Source organism: Malus sylvestris, chromosome 14 (assembly GCF_916048215.2).
Source record: "Malus sylvestris chromosome 14, drMalSylv7.2, whole genome shotgun sequence".
NCBI classification, from domain to species: Eukaryota; Viridiplantae; Streptophyta; class Magnoliopsida; order Rosales; family Rosaceae; genus Malus; species Malus sylvestris.
In genome coordinates, this window is record NC_062273.1 from 6,320,680 (window position 1) to 6,329,145 (window position 8,466).

General features: G+C 32.8%; 1 long non-coding RNA gene across 4 annotated transcripts; it reads right to left on the reverse strand.

Moving 5' to 3' along the window:
• Positions 1-1,608: 1,608 nt before the first annotated feature.
• On the reverse strand, positions 1,609-8,213 carry LOC126598963 (uncharacterized). Of its 4 annotated transcripts, none has more exons than XR_007615028.1 (3): positions 7,187-8,213; positions 2,596-2,679; positions 1,609-2,002 (listed from the first exon to the last, which is right to left on the reverse strand). It is a non-coding gene; the product is annotated as an uncharacterized LOC126598963 (long non-coding RNA). The 4 variants fall into 4 exon arrangements; XR_007615027.1 differs by having other exon boundaries at positions 1,609-2,014; XR_007615026.1 differs by having other exon boundaries at positions 1,609-2,679.
• Positions 8,214-8,466: the final 253 nt, after the last annotated feature.

Genomic DNA, 8,466 nt, shown 5'->3' on the forward strand with positions numbered 1-8,466 from the left:
AATGGGACTCACCTCGACTACGAGTCCCTGCGCACTTCGCTAAACCTCTCAGCCTAATCCCACGCTTTCGCTTGGTATTAGCAAGGACTAGAAGAAGGAAACCAGGCCAACATCTAATCCCCACTTTCGCTTGCTAAACCCCCTAGTCCATCCATGCTCCGCCTTCTTCTACGGAGTCGTCACCATGGCCAAGCCATCGGCGGTGACCCACCTTCATCTTTTGTGCGACCAAGATTTGGTGTTGTCGAGGGAGGACGACGACGAGCTCAAAGAAGAAGAGATCGTCGACGACCAAAGATTCGGTGTCGTCAAAGCCACGGAAAGGAATAGCGCTACAGTTGCACACTCTAGAGCATTCTTGGACCTTCTGGAGTTTTGGTTTAATTTTGAGTTCTGGAGTTCTAGGATAATTTTGTTTGGTTGGTGGGAAAACTTACATGGATTTGGCATTGCAGTGTTGAGTTCTGGGTTTAATTTTGATATTAATTTCTTTCATTTCCTTTTTTTTGGGTTTAATTTTGAGTTCTAGGTTAATTTTGTTAGGGCCTCAAAGTCTCGTTCTCAAAGGAATATACAGTGTGTGGTCTTTGTCATCACCGGCATGCTTTTCTCATCTCCATTTTCTAGTGTTTTACGTTGCCCATATACAATGTGGCGTTGCATTTCTTTCTTAATTTCTTGTTCTCCTATTAACAAAAAAATTGGGTCAATATTTTAGTCCGACACTTAATCCGGCACTGCACCAAACACTTCATTATTTTTATCTTGTTTAGTCTAAACCAAGTCAATCCAACTTAATCCCTAAAGCTAATCTAGTCCGAGATAGTCCGGTGCAACAAACGCACCCTTCAGATTTTATCACATTGAGATGAGATTTCTACACTGTCGTATATACCTTTTCAGTGTGGCGTGCACGGGGGTGCAGTTATAACTTTTTGTTGAAATTTGGAATCAAATCATTCATACAAAAAGGTTTCGATGCTTGGCATGAACAACTGTTTGTTTCATTTTTTTTTTTTGGAACACCTACTGTTTGTTTGATTGGGGTAGATCTTGTATGTCAACTAAGTTATTTATGAATTTTACTTTTGTTAGAAATACATCTGGGTACGTTCTGCACATGATGTAATTATGTGTTTTCGCGCTTTTCTGCTCTGTTTTGCATTGGTTTAACGGAACCATAATCTTGTACGTGCACAAGTAAAAATGACTAATTTGAATAATCATATGAAATGGTCAAACGGTTTGTCTTTGCAAACTGTGAGCATGTTTGATATACTAATCAAGACATGGCTTCACTGTTTACTGTAATATATATTTTCCAAAAATTAATCTAAGGACATGAATTTTGTTTTATATATGTTAGAACTTACTATATGTTAGAACTTACTAGAAAATCTGTTTGCGTTTTGCTACGGGCATTGAATGTATTATTCGCAATAGGCATAAATAATTTGCATATAAAGATGCACTAAAAAGGCAGTAGGAAGGGAATCACACCCTCAAATGCACCAATGCAGATAACACACATTTTACCAAAGCAAATAACACACATTAATGCCCCTTCACATAAACTACAGGCCAAGATGCAGAGAAGACATTTGCATATTTCTTCAAGGAAATTTTCTAGGCCATTGTTATATTATGTATTAAAGAGAACAAAACTCCATTCCCCAAACACTAAATTTGTTCACTTGAGTCACAATCCTCTTGCAAGGATAGTAAAACTCAAAAGCTTACTGTCCAAAACCAGAAACAATTTGTAACATTTACATGCCTGTGCAACATATGCCTTACACTAGAAAAATGTCTAAACTCAAATACAAATTTGTAATCACAGACAGATTTTGTTTTACATTTTTATAATCAAGTAGCAAGTAAAATTACAAACTTGCAGCAACGAAACACACAACATATTGTATGGAAGGTAACCGTAGAGGTTTGTGAAGCAAACTGTGGCATGAGCTGAAGCCTCTTGAACAAATTGGAGGTACTTTAGCCTCTGTTCTTCCTCCTCAATAAAAAAAAATTACAAAAACATAGTAGCTTCACCAAAAAATGCATGATGAAATGGATACATAGTTTTCATGCAAAGAGAGAGAGTACTTTAAATCATTTTATATAATATAAGACAACTATACAAAGATGTTTAGCATTATATCTTAGGTACACGTATAATACACAGATTTGATGTGCGCCTAAGTAAATCTCGTAGGATTGTCAACTGGCCAAAATATATTAGACAGTAACCAAAAGAAAGCACTTTGAGTAGGTTAACTATTATACACTATGGAAATTAAAATGAAAGTACCAAACCAAAACCCCGATCAAAACAAAAGGCCTGCTTGACCAACTTTATTTACACCGAAAAATGTTTTAGCTTTTTGAAAGAAGTTTTACATGAAATGTATCAATTGGGTGGATCAAGCTCTTGGAGCTCTTTGAATCACTTTATGATCCTAATTGGTACAATTGAAAATGAAGAGTGTAATCAAACTTCATGAGTCTAATTTAAAAAAAAAATTAAAGACCAGCTTGAATATAAATTAAAAAGCTGAAAATATGCTGTAAAAAGGCATTCAACTCTGCATTTACCTGCATAGTTTCAAGTTGTCTAAGAAAATGCTTGGTATATTCTGGCAATTGAGCAATCAACTCTGTACATAGGTGTTCAGTTGCCTAAAAATATAACAGAAATGAAATAAATTGCAACATATTTGGAATACTGGTGTATGAAACGTAATTTTCAAATTAGATCCAAGCTAATTAAAATGCCAAACCCTTTCAAGTAAGCTTGGCAGCCACTGATCGTGGTGTGTTACAAATCGGAAAAACAAAACCAGATGAACAACAAAATGTAAGTCGTAATCTGCAGAAGATTAATACCTTCACTAACTAAATAAACCGAGAATGAAAACATATAACAATTACCAAAGGAATCTGAATAAAATGTCAAAAGTGATACATTGAGATAAGGTTGGTGCATCAAAATCACTATAAAATATTCATAAACCTAGTATGCATCAAAATCACTAAAAATTGACTTAACTTGCTTGTCAGAATATAAAAAATTCAAATAATATTGTTTCCAAAAAACTTGTTCAAAAGTAAAAAAAAACCATTCATCTCTAAGGCTCTAACAATATGGTAGGGTGGACTTCCTCTTCCACATTTAATAGTGAATTGAAGACCAATGCTGGCGGTAGACCAAGAGTAAGTACAACTCAACTGCAGCAACAAAAACTCAATTGATTTTCACACTAAAGAAATAAATAATAAATAATAAAAAAACACATACTTGCACCCAATCCGTTGTTTTTTCTTTCTTTCTGTGCAGTATAAGAATAAAAAAGGATAACATTCCGTTGAAACCAAATCCATCCCCCAATTTCTTGCAACAAATTTCAGTAAATACGAACGCCCCAAACTTACTAAAAGATTTTCAATAACCTTCTTTAATTGCAGGGTCCAAGAAGAGCCAAACCATTTCAGGAACTCGCATTGCAAACATAATGGAACTAATTCAGACATGAAAACCCACAAATCACAATGCTCCTATCCAGTGAATCATCTTCATAGACCGCAACTTCTAAAATCGTAAAATTTCTTTCTCCACTATTTGAATCTTACATTTCTTTTCTACTATTGATTAGGCCTGGCAATTCCTGACACGACCCGATAACCCGACACGACACGACACGAAATTAACAGGTGTTCGGGTCGTTATCGGGTAACCCGATAAGCACCTGTTAAGATAACGGGTTGGTTCAGGTATACACGTGGGTAACACGATACACGATAAGTATAATATTAATTTAATAATTTTATAATCCTAAAAAAATACTATAATAATTATATATATATATATATATATTAATTTAACAATTTTATACCCCGAAAAACTATAATAATTATATATATATAGAGATATATATTAAATTAACTATAATAATTATAATAATTATATATACTATAATAATTATACCCCCAAAATATTAACTATAATAGTTATATATATATATATATATATATATATATATATTAAATTTTAAATTAAATTTTATACCCCTAAAAACTATAATAATTATACATACAAAATAAATAGATTTAAATCTACTTAATAAATAAATATACACACACACACCATTGAACTTCATGGGATACGAATTATACGAAACTAATTTCAACGATCCAACCGTCAAACTTGTTTGTATATACTTCGAGATCGCATCAGCAAAAAATTACAAAAAACAAACATTCACATATCAAGTAACGAGACAAAACTTTTCGACGGTTATAAACGAAAAATCACGATTTAACGGTTATTTTAACTCCGATTTTGATGATTTTTTACATCTACACTCCTTGACCCTATATGAATACAATGAATGAATTCGATCTTCAATTTAAAATATTTACACTAGGGGATACCACAAAATCTTATGTTATACTTGATGAAAGTATGAATAAACTGTTAAGTGTTAGTGAATCTATTGTTTTGATGGGATACGCATTCTATGAAACTAGTTTCAACGATCCAACCGTCAAACATGTTTGTATATACTTCGAGATTGCAAACACCAAAAATTGCAAAAAATAAACATTCAAAGATCAAGTAACAAGACAAAACTTTTCGACGGTTATAAACGAAAAATCACGATTTAACGGTTATTTTAACTCCAATTTTGATAATTTTTTACAGCTACACTCCTTGACCATATATGAATACAATGAATGAATTCGATCTTCAATTTAAAATATTTACACTAGTGGATACCAGAAATCTTATGTTATACTTAATGAAAATATGAATAAACTCTTAAGTGTTAGTGAATCTATTGTTTTGATGAGATACGTATTTTGCGAAACTAGTTTAAACGATCCAACCGTCAAACTTGTTTGTATATGCTTCGAGATCGTATACGCCAAAAATTGCAAAAAACAAACATTCAGAGATCAAGTAACAGGACAAAACTTTTCGACAGTTATAAACGAAAAATCACGATTTAACGGTTATTTTAACTCCGATTTTGATGATTTTTTACATCTACACTCCTTGACCCTATATGAATACAATGAATGAATTCGATCTTCAATTTAAAATATTTAAACTAGTGGATACCACAAAATCTTATGTTATACTTGATGAAAGTATGAATAAACTGTTAAGTATTAGTGAATCTATTGTTTTGATGGGATACGCATTATACGAAAATAGTTTCAACGATCCAACCGTCAAACATGTTTGTATATACTTCGAGATCGCATACGCCAAAAATTGCAAAAAACAAACATTCAGAGATCAAGTAACATGACAAAACTTTTCGACGGTTATAAACGAAAAATCACGATTTAACGGTTATTTTAACTCCGATTTTGATAATTTTTTACAGCTACACTCCTTGACCCTATATAAATACAATGAATGAATTCGATCTTCAATTTAAAATATTTACACTAGTGGATACCACAAAATCTTATGTTATACTTAATGAAAATATTAATAAACTCTTAAGTGTTAGTGAATATATTGTTTTGATGAGATACGCATTTTGCGAAACTAGTTTCAACAATCCAACCGTCAAACATGTTTGTATATGCTTCGAGATCGCATATGCCAAAAATTGCAAAAAACAAACATTCAGAGATCAACTAACAGGACAAAACTTTTCGACGGTTATAAACGAAAAATCATGATTTAACGGTTATTTTAACTCCGATTTTGATGATTTTTTACAGCTACACTCCTTGACCCTATATAAATACAATGAATAAATTCGATCTTCAATTTAAAATATTTACACTAGTGGATACCACAAAATCTTATGTTATACTTGATGAAAGTATGAATAAACTCTTAAGTGTTAGTGAATCTATTGTTTTGATGGAATACGCATTCTACGAAACTATTTTCAACAATCCAACCGTTAAACATGTTTGTATATACTTCGAGATTGTATATGCCAAAAATTACAAAAAAAAAAACATTTAGAGATCAAGTAACGAGACAAAACTTTTCGACGGTTATAAACGAAAAATAATGATTTAACGGTTATTTTAACTCCGATTTTGATGATTTTTTACAGCTACACTCCTTGACCCTATATGAATACAATGAATGAATTCGATCTTCAATTTAAAATATTTACACTAGTGGATACCACAAAATCTTATGTTATACTTAATGAAAGTAAGAATAAACTCTTAAATGTTAGTGAATCTATTGTTTTGATGGGATACGCATTCTACGAAACTAGTTTCAACAATCTAACCGTCAAACTTGTTTGTATATGCTTCGAGATCGCATACGCCAAAAATTGCAAAAAACAAACATTTAAAGATTAAGTAACGGGACAAAACTTTTCGACGGTTATAAACGAAAAATCACAATTTAACGGTTATTTTAACTCCGATTTTGATGATTTTTTACAACTACACTCCTTGATCCTATATGAATACAATGAATGAATTCGATCTTCAATTTAAAATATTTACACTAGTGGATACCATAAAATCTTATGTTATACTTGATGAAAGTACGAATAAACACACTAGTGGGTCACTTTCATTAAGTTTTGAGTTCCATTGGCAAGGTTTAAACTTTTGAGAAAGGCTTCACAACCTTGAAAACAAAAACGCTTTCATTTTGCATATCCTGCACATTTAATATTTGTAATAGATTAATAGTGTATAGATGTATTTTTTATGAGGCTCTTATTTTCGAGTGTAGATGTAGTACTTAAACGACAAATGTGTTTTAATGTTTTGAAGTAATATTTATGTGACAATGTGTGGTATATGCAAATTTAAGAAAAAAAAAATATTTTTCTTAACGGGCCGGGTCACTTTACCCATTGGGTAAAGTGACCCGACCTGTTAAGGACCCGTTAAGATAACAGATGTGACACGACACGAGCCGTTAAGATAACAGGTGTTACACGAACACGATTGACACGATCCGTTTGCCAGGCCTACTATTGATCTATGAAACCAAACTAAATTTTCACTTAATTAAATCTCAAACACTTCCAACTAAATCTTAAATTAAATAGAGCTATTCAATTATATTAAACTACATATAACGAGGGGAAAAGAGTGAAAAGAGAAATATATTGCTTCATACAATTACATATATGTGGCTATTAAATTAAAACAAAAAGAGGTCGGGGGGTTTGTTAATGGATACCTCTCTTTTATCTGCGCTTTCATCACTTCTCAAGCTAACAGATGATGGAGCGGCCTTAGCAGTGTTTTTATTAGTGCTTATTTCTTATAACTGGATCAATTGCTCTGTCCTGGCTTCTTCAGAAAACTATTGAATCCAGTAATCACATTGCAAATGTTATCACAATATTGGCCACAAATATCGGTGTATTCAATTATTTTAGAGAAGTAATAAATTGAAAATCAGTGATTTAGAAGAACATGCAGAGAATCTTAGTGACAATAGAATTAGGAAAAGATACAATGAACATAGAAATTAAAAATCTTAAACAAATCATTGTCCGAATTATCACTAATTCCCACAACCAATCTTGAAAACAAAGTTATTGGAATAGAAAAATAGTCTGCAATCAATTTAAATGATTTCCTGCTGATTCATAGGTTCATTTAAGCAAAGATAAGTAAGTGATTCTCTCACTTTGTTTGTCTCTCTGTGAAGCGTTTCAGTATCTGTATATCTAAACACAGCAGAGGGGGTAATGCTGGAAGCTTATTGACCCAAGACAGATTTTGCAGCACTAATTAAGAGAGAATTATAGTTTTATTTACTTGTAACCAAATCTTGTTTTGTGGTAATTTGTATAGCAGACAGCCAAACAAAATATATAATTATTCAAACAGATTAAGACTTCTAATCAAATCAAACCGTTTCTGGTGCAGCCGCTGAAGAATCCAGTGCCGGAGCGACTTCTGCTTTTGAGTGACAGAAAACTGTACAGTGACTCGAACAAAGAAATTGAGTCAATAATAACAAAGAGTTGGGATCACGATACTCACCAAGATCAGATCACAGAGTACATTCTGATCAGCTTTGATCTCGTTGATGAAGTCCGTCAAACTTCTTGAGAGTCTAATCGCCGCTCTTGCCGATGTCGGTGCTATCGCCGTCTCGACCCTCGACATGCTTCCGGCCGTACTCCATGACCTTGGTGAGTAGTGGTGTTGACGAACACAGAGAGCGACAGTAGCAGCTTCGTAAATAAAGTGAAATTCACCCCAAATCACTTTTCATTTAATCAATGTAATTGGAAACCTTACTTTGGACTGAAGCTAGCATAGCAAGTGTCCACGTGATACGCTGATACTGCAGGCCTATTAAAATGTTTTAAAAATATATACAGGTAAGCAGTGGCGAAGTCAGGATTTTTCAGGAAGATGGGCGAATTTAAAAGAGTGCAAGATAAAGAAAAATGACAACAACTACATATTTTTATATAATAATTTCTTCCATAATTAATCAAT